This window comes from Octopus sinensis, linkage group LG3 (assembly GCF_006345805.1).
Source record: "Octopus sinensis linkage group LG3, ASM634580v1, whole genome shotgun sequence".
In the NCBI taxonomy this organism is placed as follows: Eukaryota; Metazoa; Mollusca; class Cephalopoda; order Octopoda; family Octopodidae; genus Octopus; species Octopus sinensis.
In genome coordinates, this window is record NC_042999.1 from 65,700,249 (window position 1) to 65,715,248 (window position 15,000).

Here is a 15,000-nt window from a genome sequence, read left to right on the forward strand (position 1 = left end):
CCGTTACGATTGAAGCGTTGTTATACACTCATAAAATCTGAATAAGTGCAACGAAAGAAATATACGCTACTATCATAAAAAGTATGCACACATGCGTTGGATATACGATGTCGGTTATCTGTGCTTGACTTAACTTGGCATGGAATATCAAGTGAATTTCCACCAGTCACGAAGTTAAGAGGCTTAACTACTCCTATGAGGATAATAATGATTATGAATAATCAAGTAATGTGTATGCGTGTGTTGCAGGAGTGTATGTGTATAGGTTTGTATATGTTTGTGTGCTGTGTGTGCGTATGTTATGCGCATATGTATGTGTATATAAGCATATCTGTGTGTATAGACCTCCACACGAAAATATACAAATTATATACGTGTATGTGTATGTATATGTGTCTATGTTCACGTGTGTATATCTATCTATCTAGATATCTAACTACCTATCTCTCTTTGGCTCTTTTCCGTTCTCTCTCGATATATATATATATATATATGTTTGTGTGCATATTTTATTGTATATTTATACTCATGTATGTATGTATGTATGTATATATATATATATATCTGTGTGTGTGTGCCTGGGTATTTGTGATACGCACATACATGTGTGCACTTTTGTTCAGCTGCAGGTGTGCGTGCATGTAGATATTGCAAGGAATGACGTATTCATGCTTTCGTGATCGTTGCGTAGTGCCAAATATTTCGCATATTGATCGGTGTTTCTAGCTCTGAATACACCATCCTCGTAGAGACTACAATATGTCATTTCTACAGAAATAGTGAAGTATACGAAGTACACCACATTTGGCTGCTATTTCCAGCAGATCTATTCAGGACACCAGTTTTCCCGAATTGCTTCGAGATTGTTCAAGTAAAGAATTCTCCCTATTGTGTTTTTTCATTAAGTGTGAGCTTTCGTTTGTGTGTGTATGTGGGGCACAAGTGTACATTTATCTATTTTTAATATGTATACATGTGTGCACATGCACAGACATATATACGTATAAATGGATGCATTTTTATTGCTATGTACAAGGTGTATTTGAGACGTTTTTACTGTTTAGTGGAGGCAGATAAAACATATACCAGATTGTTGTAAATTCAGTATATCTATTATATAAAATCCGTTCTATTTCTATGTCTGTGTGTTTGTCCTCTAGGCCCTTGGGCATCCTCCATCCGATTGCGCTCAAATTTGATATGTAGATATCGACGGTATCAGGGCATGTGTAAGTCTTTAAAGAAAAATTACAAAATCCGATTCCAGGTGAGAATGCGATCGATAAAGCCGTGGGAACGTGCATTTGTACGTGCAAGTACATCAGCTGTTGCGATCGATACTACGCGTACGCGAGAAAAATGCACGGTGTCTCAAATTTTTGGTTAAATCAGTGTTTCTCAAAGAGGAGGCCTATGGGACGGTCGGACAAATTTGAGAAAATTTGGTTTAAATCTTTGACAACTCAGCACCATCCATTGGACAGGGGGCGTTTTTCTCGTCATTACTATATAGCTAATAAGATGACCAGCCAAGTTTTCTTTTATTCTAGATTGAAGGAGACAGCACTTTGAGCACACCCAATTAAACGATGGTTCACACAGCTGAAAAGGTGCAGAATGCATTTGGAACGTGATGCCAGTTGGGACGTTCGCTATGCAACCAAAGTTTTTGTTAAAACGAGAAAAACGTTATAAAAGCATATGGAATGCTCCAGACTTTTTATCGATTTACTTGTATGAGGTGGTCATTTCGTTTTAATTATAAATGTCCACCGTGATGCTCATGATGATTCATTTTTTTATTAGCAAGGGCATATCTACATCCCCATGGATTCCCTCTAGTCATACAGTCAACAAGAAGCACTTTGCGAACGTTCTGAAGGTGTTAAGGTGGTACATTTTTCATAAAAGGCCATAAAACCTACACCGAATCAAGTCAGCACTCCACATCCTTATCCTGGAAACTAACGAGTCGACCGAAATGCTCATCAGATCTGTCGTTCACCCTTCCTACAATCAAGGACTCCCTTCCTGTGAATTTTTTTGTTGTTTCTCAAGGTGAAGGAGAAGTCGAAAGAGACTGCGAAATGGGTCCTGGATACAGTGACCATCAATTTGCAGGACTTTTATGGGGCCTTCACAAAATTACAACAAGAATTACAACAAATGCGTAGAAATCAGAGGATCGTACACCTGAGAAAATATGTGAAACATTCTCGAATGCAGTTTACATATCTATATGTATATCTCTCAATACATACACATATAAATACATATACAAACATAGCTAGATATGCATTCATACATAAATATATACATACATACATACACATATACATACACACATACATAAAAGCATACATATGCGTATATATATATATATATATATGTGTGTGTGTGTGTGTGTGTGTGTATATATATATATATTATATACACAATTTGAGGATGCAATTTCCCTGTAAGGGATTGTTAATAACAATCCAGATGCCAATTGGATTTATCAAATGTATTGAAAGAAAGTTCCTCAATATATATGTATAAAAAGCCGCATAAATTATAAATTTAATAAAAGAAAATGGAGAAGAAAAAATATAATAGATACTTTGTTCATTTTATTCGTATCACAATGGAAAAATAATGCAAAGTAAAAAAGATACCTATAAGAATATGTATAAAAGGAACCGAATGAACAAAAAAAATATCCGAAAAATCCTACACACGTTTCAATCCGACAGTATGCTTGAATCATGAACAGTCTAACTGTTATAGATATAATAAACGATATACTGCAACGTATCTTCAGGGATTGAGAGATGTTCAGGATTTTTTCTTTCATTAACTTTATATAAGACATATCACACAGACACACACACACACACACACACACACACACAAACAAACATATATATATATAATTTATATATACGTAATGAATTTGTATAATTATATTCAATAATAAATACATTACATGTCTGTATTATTTTGAAGTATTTTTGTATTGTCCATACTTTTATCAAGAAAACTGAAGGAAGGTAAAATATGCCCTATTCATAAAGGAGGTAGCAGAGCGGAGGCCGAGAACTACAGACCTATCTCTCTGACCTAACACATCAGCAAGGTCATGGAACGAATAGTCAGAAGGAAACTAATCACCTTCCTTGAAGAAAATGACTTGCTGCCTGATACCCAACATGGTTTCCGACCAGGAAGAAGCTGTCTAACTCAGCTCCTACAACACTATGACTGGGTGCTGAAACGACTGCTCAACCACTCAATATATCTCGACTTTGCAAAGGCCTTTGAAAAAGTCGATCGTGGAATGATATGTCACAAACTGCGTGATCTTGGCATAGTTGGAAAATTGGGAGAATGGCTTCATGACTTTCTGGAGAATAGAAGCCAGGTGGTAGTAGCCAATAGGGCCACTTCCATTAACATGCAAATAGTAAGCGGTGTTCCGCAAGGCACTGTTTTGGGACCACTACTGTTCATAATGGCCCTCTCAGACATGCCCTCAGCCACGCAGAGAACCACGATCACAAGTTATGCAGATGATACAAAAGTTTCATAGGCAATATAGAACCCTGAAGACACTATGCACCTGCAATGTGAGCTGGACAAAATATACAAGTGGGCTGAAAAGAATAGCATGCAGTACAATGCTGAAAGCTTTCAACCTTTATGCTCTCAGCATGCAAAACTAAATGCAATACCCAATAAATACACTGGACCTGGATGGATTGCAATCCCAGAGGCACAATCAGTGCGAGACCTGGATATTTACATGAGTGATGATGCAACCTTTCATGTGCATGTTGCTAAATTGGCAATGAAATGTAGGCGGCTGACCGGATGGATTCTTAGAACCTTTAGAACAAGAGACCAGGAAACCATGATGGTCCTCTGGAGGACACTTGTCCTAAGTCACTTTTACTATTGCTCTCAGCTATGGTCACCATCCAGTGTCAAGTTAATCACAGAACTTGAGGCGATCCAACGAAGCTACACGAAGAAGATAGTCTCTGTGCAGCATATAAGCTACTGGGAAAGACTCAAGAGATTAAGATTCAATTCCTTAGAGCGTAGGCGAGAAAGATATGCTATAATATACATCTGGAAGATCCTAGAAGGACTTGTCCCAAACTTTGGCATCGAGAGTTAGACAAATGCCAGAACTGGGCGCCACTGCATAGTGCCAAGGCCTCCAAATTTGCCATCAAGATGTAGGACAAGTTACTGTGATAGCCTGGGCTTCAGAGGCCCACAGCTCTTCAATATCCCAACGAAGAATCTGAGAGACCTGCAAGGGGTGGATGCAGATGTCTTTAAAATAAAACTGGATCTCTTCCTGTCAAGTGTCCCAGATGAACCAACTTGACGGCAGGAGGTGCAGATGAGGAGAGCTGCATCGAACTCTCTCATGCACAAAATGGCAATTGCTAAAAAGCATTCGTGAAGTAAAATCATGTAGCAACACCAAATGGCGGTGCCCCAGCATGGCCACAGCTCGTGAGCTGAAACTAGATAAAATAAAAAATAATATATATATATATATATATATATATATGTGTGTGTGTGTGTGTGTATTAGTGTAAATACGTGTGTGCGTGCGTGTATATACAAATAGTAAGTTCTATAGAATCTAATGAAACGCTGCCAAAATATCAATACAGTAACAAATATATGCATGAAAAATTTCAGAAACTGGTATAAATGGATATATTCAAAGGAATAGGAGGGCTCTGCGAAAAATCAGGAAACGACTACTTAATCGGGGCCTACCTCACTGTATGTCAGCAACGTCAGACTTGTTGTCCCAAACTTATCCTTCTTTCTTCTACTCACTCATGACATACTAATTTATTTCACATTTACATCGAGGCCTACTTTAAAGATGCTTAATACAAATTAAGGATTGACATAACAGTGTTTTTATGAGCGAAGAATTTCTTGCTGTGAAGGTAATCATATTTTTCTAGAACAGTGAGGTTACATGGATTGAAACATTTTACGTTTTTATTTTGATTCTTTCTTTTTTTCATTTGCTCCGCTGTTTTTCGAGAATACAGAAAATAATCATTTCAATTGTACAAATGTCAAAAAGAAAAAAAAAATGATCATAAAAAACGCATCTTGATTAATTAGTTAATTGAACGTAATATAATTAGATAATGTAAAAAAAAATACTCATATTGCATTTTCACATAATTACAATACTAAATGTAATCATGTAAATAATTATAATAAAAATCACAATAGACCTTTTTTAAACAATAATTGTATTTTTCAACTAATAAGTTTCAATCCCGTATTACAATCCAATAATTGAATTGTTTATTACATTATTTACATTTTCTTCACAGAACACAGAATTTCGTAACTTGAAGAGGGTAAAAATCCTCTCTCTCTATTTTCTCTGCTCTTAGAAGGATTTTATCTTTAAATATATATATATAATTTCAGTAAAAATTTAGATTCAGTTGAATATTGTACTTAATTTAAAGGCACCAGAATTTAGTATGGTATTATCTATATAATTCAAAATGGGGTGTTTACAATCAAAATAAGCAACAAGGATATTCAGGATATCCAGTGACCTCTGGATATTCTTGTTGCTTATTTTGATTTTATATATATATATATATATATATATATATATATATATATTATATATATATATATATATATATATATTGTTCAGTATTTACGCGCTAAGAAAAATTTATCTTTATACTCGTTCTACAAAGGGGAAACTTTGTATTAGGCTCAACGGCTCAAATAAATTTCGAGCACTCGAGGCAAGTGATGAGAAGAAAATATAAATAAAACGCCAGTGATGAAACAAATGTTGAGTAACATAGCAACCAAATGACCTTCAATCGGAACCTCATCTCCTTAAATTTTGAAACGAAATGTTCCATACTTTTTTACGAGATGTGTATCTAAAAGATGAGTGAACTTTCACGCGAGGAATGCTTTGCGTTGTATGTCTTCTGAATTCAGGCTGATTTGCATTTAAATAATAACAACAGCAAATTAATGGTCTTTTCATTAAGCGGAAGTCTGTCTACAGTTTGATAATTCAAATGAACAGGCAAGTTATCAGAATTTTATATTAAATTAAATAAAGAAATTTGAGCTCAGGGAAATAACTCAAAGCGGCCTATGGCAGGAACTCTTGCAATAAATATTGAATACATACATACATGCTTTCATACATACACATATGCTATATACATACGTGCATACACAAACGCGCAAAGAAAATGACCATCCCGAAATATTACAATATATATGCGTGTGGGTGTATATATGTACACAGACACACACACATACGTATGTGTGTATATATATCACAGGCGCAGGAGTGGCTCTGTGATAAGTAGCTTGCTTACAAACCACATGGTTCTGGGTTCCAGTCCCACTGCGTGGCACCTTGGGCAAAGTACAGAATTTGTGGACATAATTGTGAAACAGTATGGCATATCACCATTCAGTGTACGTCATTAGTCCAGAGAGAATATAAAAGACGCCATGACAATATAGCAAGGATTGTCCATCGGACACTTCGTAACAAGTATGGACGTGAGAGAGTAAACGAGTGGTACGAACACATACTCGAAGGCATCATCGAAAATGATAAAGCAAAGAACATATGGGATTTTATGATTCAGTGCGACCATGTGATAGAGAATAGGAAACCAGACATAGTGTTAATTGAGAAAGAAAGCAAACGATGCTGGATCATAGATTTAGGCTGCCCAGATCGTAACAAGGTATGCGAAAAGGAAGAAAAAAAAACGTCGATAGATATAACAAGTTAGCTTGGGTGGTTAAGCGGTTGTGGTCGTTCAAAATGGTGGTAGTAGTACCAATAATTTGTGGCCCCGTACCTGTATTAGAAAGGGTTATTATTACTATTGCTATAGTTATTATTTTCACTGTTACTATGAAGGTGAAAATGAGATGGCGAGAGAATCCTTTCTTCCAAGAAAATTGTTAGAAGTGGCGTGCCTTGTCCAAGTGAAAGCTCCGGCTCTACGCTTGCACCTATAGATTGGCGCAGAAGAGTTGTAATGGCGCTTATCTTAGTCGTCAGTGTCACCGTGGTTTTGCGACATTTCTACAAATAGCGCGTAGAAGAATTTTGTGTAATTCTTTTTTTTCTGAATTTCGTTCTTTTGTCTTTACTTCACGTTTAAATTTTTCTATGTAATCACACACTATGTCGCCTGCACTATCCTGTATCGTCCTGTATCTTCCTATATCGTCCTGTACCGTCATATACCGTCCTCAATCTTTTACTCAACGATTTGTAGCTAATAAAGAAAGCATTGTTCTTGATATTAGCACCCCCGATATACCAACATTGATAATGCTATTGTTTCTCTTATTAGCGCCAGACGTATTCTTGTCGATATCGGTATTGTTCTTATTAATGTTTTGCGCATGGGTATCGATGATGTTGTTGATTCCGTTGCTACCAACAGATTGTTATCGTTGCTAATGCTTCTGGCGTCTTCAGCGTCAGATATTGCTTTTATTGATATTGAGCGTTTCCTTGTTATTCCGGCCAAATGTAAATGAGTAGAGATCGTTTTTGTTCTTGGCTTTCTTAGTGATAGTATTCTATCGGTTATAGTGTTGTTAGTGGAGGTGTATATAAAAAATAAAATCGATATGTCTCGTTTAGTTGTCTGACACTTTAAACATCTGATATAATAAACAAAACTAATGTCCGCGATCCATGTCAGCCAATGCTTAGCCTGCATTTATGATCAATATGGTCACGTAGCGCTGTTGTTGCATGCAGTCCACATTTTCTCCTTCCGCTTCATTTACCTCCTTCCCACCTCATCTTCCTCCCTCTTCGTCATCATCGTCTTTGTTGTATTTGATGTATTTCGCTCTCGGTGTATCAACATTTTCTGCTTTGCTTTTATAACAATACAGCATATGAGGACAATGAACCTACGTCGGGGTGGTTCTGACATGGATGATGATGATGATGCTACAGCTGATGATCATCATTGATGAAGGTGAAGTCTAAAACGACGAAACAGTGACGATGATGATGATAATAATAATGATGATTATAATGACTATGACGTCGATGATGATGATGATGACGACGACGACGACGACGACGATGATGACGATGGTGATGACGATGATAATGATTATGATGATGATGATTATGATGATTATGATGATGATGAATCTGTCGATGACGATGATGATGATGATTATGACGATGATGATTATGACGATGATGATGACGATGATGATGATGATGATGATGATGATGACGATGATAATGTCGATGCTGCTGCTACTGCTGAAGTTGTTCATTGATGAAGGTGAAGTCTAAAACGAAGACAGTGATGATGATGATTATGATGACGGCGATAATGGTCATAATGACGATTATCATTATCATCACATTGTTGTCGTCGTTGTTCTTGGCATTATTATCACGATCATTACCATCAGGATAATCATCATCTACACCAACAACAGCACCGACCATCACCACCACTATCATCATCGTGATCCTCGACAGTTTCCTATGACGTCAATAAAATTAATTGTGGTCATGTCGACGATGGCCTCACCCAAGTCGGAGTGATTCTAAACGACAGTGTTTGTTGTGGCGGATTATTGGAGCTTGTTGTTGCTGTGGTAGCCATTATGTTGAAGTTGATAGTAGTAGTAGCAGTACAAGCAGTAGTGGTGGCTGAGATAGAATTAATAGTGGTAATAACCATTGCAGTGGTAGCGGGGGTGGTCCGAATGAGTATTTCGGGTGACATTAAGTGAAGGAATTTTTGTCAGTTGGTGGGTTGGCTGGTTGGTGGGTGGGTTGTGTCGTTGCTGTTTGTTTTTTGAGCGAAGCGGTCTTCGTCCCAGAGCTCGCAAGATCGCGCCTCTGTAGTGGGAGAAGTCCGAAACATGGTCCTTTGCTATTCGTAAGATCCGCAGAAGAGAAAGCAGGTCAACTCCCGACACCGAGAACATCGACGGATGGATGAATGCGCATCCAGGCTCAGCGGTTGCGTAGGAAGTCAGGGACAAGAAAGAGGAAGTAAGAGTGAGAGAAAGTTGGAGCGAAAGAGTAAAACAGGGGTTGTCACCACCCCTGCCGGAGCATCGTGGAGATTTTAGGTGTTTTCGCTCAATAAACACACACAACGCCCGGTCTAGGAATCGAAACCGCGATCCTCGGACCGCGAGTCCGCTGCCCTAACCCCTGGGCCATTGCGCCTCCACTTGCTGTTGCTGTTATGTTGTTACTCGAGTTGTTGGTCATGTAAGGAATGGTGTTGTAGTTGTTGTGAGAGTGGTGGATCTAGTAGTGCTAGCAGTGACAGAAATACTACCAGTCGTCGTCGTGTTGAACACTAGTAACATACAAAGTAGTAGTAATAGCAGCAGTTGTGCTAATAGTGTTGATAGTAGTAGCAGTTGTGCAGATAGTGTGGTTAGTAATAGTAGTAGTGGTGGTGGTAGTAATGGTTGTAGGGATAGTAGTAGTAGTCTTTATAGCAACAGTAGCAGAAGTAGTTGAAGCTGCAGTGATTGTGATTGTAATAGTAGCGGTAGTAGTGGTGGTGGTAGTAATGGTTGTGACGATAGTAGTAGTAGTGTTTATAGCAACACCAACAGTAGCTGTAGCGGAAGTAGTTGAAGCTGCAGTGATTGTAGTATTAGTAGTGGTGGGGATAATGGATGTGGGGATAGTAGTAGTAGTAGTAGTGTTTATAGCAACAGTAGCGGAAGTAGTTGGAGCTGCAGTGATTCTAATACTAGTGGTGGTGGTAGTGTAATAGTTGTAGTAGTAATTATTGCTGTTGTTGTTCTTTTAAAACTGACGGTTTTGATTGTGAAAGGGCATGGCGTATAAAATCTACTTTAATTTATTAATGCAAAATTCGATGCTTTTCCAACCACAAAATCGACGAGAATTTCTTGATTATTTTTCTTGTATTTATTTATCTTTCCTATTAGGGGATTCGATAAATCGAAATTATAAAGGTCGTATCAGCTTTAAAGTTTCTTCCCCGCCTCTATTTCAGGCGACCATATTCAAATATGCTGATCATATGTAATTATCGCTTTCGAACTTATCGGAATCCAATCCGACTGAGGATTGGTGTAAAAATTGATAAAACTGAACGCTATCACATGAATTAAAAATATCTGTATGTATGTATGTTTGTATGGATAAATGGATGTGTATATGATCTGTGTGTGTGTGTGTTTGCGTGTGAATATATAAACTGTTATATATTCGATCCATATTACAAGATTAAATTAGATTGCTTCCATTGCATATTTTCCAGTTTAAGCATCCATGCATATGTATGTATGTATGGATGAATAGATGTATGCACGAGGGACGCATATATATGTATACCTGTGTATATTAGTGAATGTATGTATATATGTGTACGTGTAAGTGTATCGTGCGATTATGCAAAAAAACACGAACTCTCCAGTTTAAGCATCCATGCATAATATATGTATGGATAGATGTATGCATGTGGGACGCGTGTATGTATGTATATCTGTGTATATTGGTGAATGTATGTATATATGTGTATGGGTGTAAGTGTTATTGTGCGTATATACAAAAACACGAACTCTCCAGTTTAAGCATCCATGCATAATGTATGTATGTATGTATGGATAGATGTATGCATGTGGGACGCATATATGTATGTGTATCTGTGTATTGAATGTATGTATATGTGTGTGTGTGTGTAAGTGTATCGTGCGTATATGCAAAAAAACACAAACTCACACATGTATATGTACAGGCATCGGAGAGAATGTAGCTTTAAGATATTTATTTATATACAATTTCACCAATACTTATATACATGAATATACACGTAGGTTTTTTTTCTCACATACATTCACAAACACACACACATGCACATACGTGTACGTGTGGTTGCCTGTCTGTTCGTGTAAGTGTGTGTGTGTGTGAGTAAGAACGTGTGTCAGTGATTCTTTGTTCCTTTTACTTTTTTCAGAGAGCGCCTTGTAAACTGGTAAATCGTTTCTAAGTGTATAGGTTAGCTGATACATATATATTCTGTTATTCTATACTTTCTAACGTGGTTTCCGAAAGGAATCTCCCTGAACGCACAGTTCTTTGCATTAGCTATTATTCCCCACACCATTGTGATGTACCCAGCCATAGCTAAAGAATCAATAACCATATTTTGTCGCTTATATAACCATGCATAGGTGCAGGAGTGGCTGTGGGGTAAGTAGCTTGCTTACCAACCACATGGTCCTGGGTTCAGTCCTACTGGGTGGCATCTTGGGGAAGTGTCTCCTACTATAGCTTCAGGTCGACCAAAGCCTTGTGAGTGGATTTGATAGACGGAAACTGAACGAAACCCGTCGTATGTATGTATGTATTTATATGTGCGTGTGTCTGTGTTTGTCCCCCACTATCGTTTGATTAACCGATGCTAGTGTGTTTACGTCTCCGTATCTTAGCGGTTCAGCAAAAGAGAACAATAGAATAAGTAGTAGGCTTACAGAGAATAACTCACGGAGTCTATTTGTTGGACTAAAAGGCGCTGCTCTAGCATGGCCGCAGTCAAATGACTGAAACAAGTAAAAGCATAAAAGAATAAAAATGTGCTTAAAAATTTGGTGCCGTAACAACTTTTGTCATTGAAAAATTCAGATAATGCATGATCGGCGAAGATTGCTGAAAAGAGAACGAGACATCAAGTTTTGTACAAGATTTTCTTCTTCGAAATTTAGGAAAGTTTCTTGTTTTCTTGAATTGCTGTGGATAGGCCACGGGTCACCAGCAGATCAGTCAGTGTCATTTCATGAAGCGGTAGAAACACGCTTGAAATAATTCACTAATATATCCAACAGCCTTAAGCGACAACGGTAACACAATTTTACAAATGTCCAATCTCATCCGATGAAATCGTTGAGAGCTGTGTCTCATTAACGTATACGTATACAAGGGCACACAAAACAGACATTTCAAAAGCGAAACGAAATATAAGATATCTACAAATATCAATTTAGTAATATGCATTGCATAATCTGTCTCTCCTATGCAACAAAATATGCTTTCTTGCGTGTATGTGTTATATGTCTGCATGCATGTACGTACGTATTCAAATATCATTATTTATTATTTCATTTCTGAGTAACAATAGTATTTTCAAATAAAAGCAAAGTAATGCCGTTTCAAATATCCATTGAAAATTAATAGAAATTTCGTAAAGTATTGGGCTACTTTAGCAAAATTTAATTCATTGTGAATCTAATGTTTGCAATTTAAAAAAATATCTTTATTTTATATTATACAAATAGATTTAAAATTCCAATATGACTAACAATAATTGAAATTTTGAAAAAGACCAAAAACTAACATCCATTTCACGATACTTTTTCAATTACCAAACATTCCATTCTTTCTAACGTGTATTTAATTTTTATGAATTTTTCGATTAATGCATAAACACTTGCACACTCACACACACACGCACGCATGCGCACTAACATACACACATACGCACACACACACTCACACATACACACATGCAAACGCTCGCATGTATGTATATATACCTGTGTATACACTTGGTATTGAATGTTGGATGAAGAGTATTATTCCATACAATGGAAGCGATTAATATATTTTATTTTAGCTGAGTCAGTCACTTGATACTCTGAGTTATCAAGGGATTGGGGTGAACAGGGTCTTCCGGCAAGTTATAAAAGAATATTGGTAGAAATTAGAGATCAATGTGGAAATAATTACACTAATTCTGGTTTCATGCTGAGTATCTATCTATCTATATATATATATATATATATATATTGATAAAACGGTAAGATAACAAAAGAAAGAAAGAGACCTCAATATTATGTAAATAGAGGAAAGTTATCTATACAATAATGTGTTACTTTACTCGGTAGTCAAGATAAAACTGAGTTTCAGATGCCGAAGTGGAAATCCACAACACCATCTCTTCGGTTATCTGGCTATTTGAAAACGCTTTATTTAACGGTATTTTTTCATAGCGTTTTCAAATAGCCAGATAACCGAAGAGATGGTGTTGTGGATTTCCAATTCGGCATCTGAAACTCAGAGTTTTATCTTGACTACCGAGTAAAGTAACATATTATTGTATATATATATATATATATATATATATATATATAGGTTAGAATATCATCGAAGCTATATATAACTATTCCTTCTGACCGCTAAATCTACAGTGTTTCGTGTTTTTATCCTCTCTCTGTTTATTTCCTCTTATTCCTTTGTGTTGAAGAGCGTAAGCTCGAAACGTAAAAGACTTTCTCACTTTCACGACCGTCAAACTAATACATCTGCTTGTTGTTCATACACCTGTTTTCATCCTTTGTTTTTCTATAAATTTTAACTATTCCTTCATATCACTCTCATGGTCTTATCCATCTCCCTATGTTCTCTCTGGTTGGAAGATTAACTTCCCAAATGTTATCATTTTCATACTTTCCATTGAAGTGTTAACATAATACCATGCTTGCTTATCCAGGGACATGCTTCGTAATGTATGCTGTCTTTCCTTTATACTGTATGTATGTATGCCTGTGTTTATACTGACACACACACACACACACACACACACACACACACACACATATATATATACATATATATATATATATATATATATATATTGTATAGAGGGCATTATTACACATAAATGCCACACGCTAAGAGGGACATAAGTCATTACTACCAAAATTTAACTAATCATACCTAATACAGCTGCCGAAGCAAGACATTTAAAAACTGAATTTAGTTCTATATCACCTGTGATTTCGCAATTAACGTATTAAATACGTGTTTTTTCATCAGTAGAACAGATTCTGAACACATCATAAATAAACAACCAACATACCTAGCGAAGCCAAACAGAGATCTGCTCCCCTCGGACGCATATGTTATTCAGTTCCTAAGGGTATTTGAGACACACGGATATCCTACGCCTGAGAACACAGACCAGCTCCATCCAGAAACACAGACCAACTAAACGTCGCAAGTGGGATATCTCCAAAATCTGTTTACTGAAAATTCCCGACGTCAATGAGAAGACTACCTCCACCATCATCTACAAAACTATCAGCAGGGAAAGATTCGACATTCAGTTGGCCCATACACTTATCAACGGGGTGGTCACGTGCAGTACAATAGACCTGCTCGCTAACGAACTCCCCCATTCATGACATTACCATGTGCTTACGAACGTGCGTAGTATACCAAATACGATGTTCAACATTTTACAGCTACTACACTGGTAGCATAACACAACCAACCCACATCCGAATCAAGGAGGATCTCATTATCAACGCTTGCTCATTCGGCAAATACATGGCCAAATATAGCAAGACCACTGATGAGAAAGACGCCTCAAAGAGGAACACTGGCAATTTTCTTAGTAAAGAAGCTCTGCTGATCCACAGCCTCAACCCGAAAATTAACAGTTGGTTGGAGTTGAGCCGCTGATTTCTTTGACACAGCATCCAAAACATGGTGAACGGCCTACAATAAGGGCTGGAATCCTGTTTACAGCAACACATGAACAGCCGGCAACACTTGGAGAGTGCCTGGTACTAATACTAGTATTTAGATAACTCCGTCACATCATCTTACAGATGGTAAGTAGCCTACATCAATAGCTGCAAGTTTGCACCAACGCTTAGAGCATCGATATGACCTACGCTTGGAGAGTGACTGTTACTGCTACATAACGTTACCTTCTGAGTTCAAATTCCGTCGAGGTCGACTTTGCCTTTCATCCTTTCGGGGTCGATTAAATAAGTACCAGTTACGCACTGGAGTCGATATAATCGACTTAATCCGTTTGTCTGTCCTTGTTTGTCTTCTCTGTGTTTAGTCCCTTGTGGGTAGTAAAGAAATAGGTATTTCGTCTGCCATTACGTTCTTAGTTCAAATTCCGC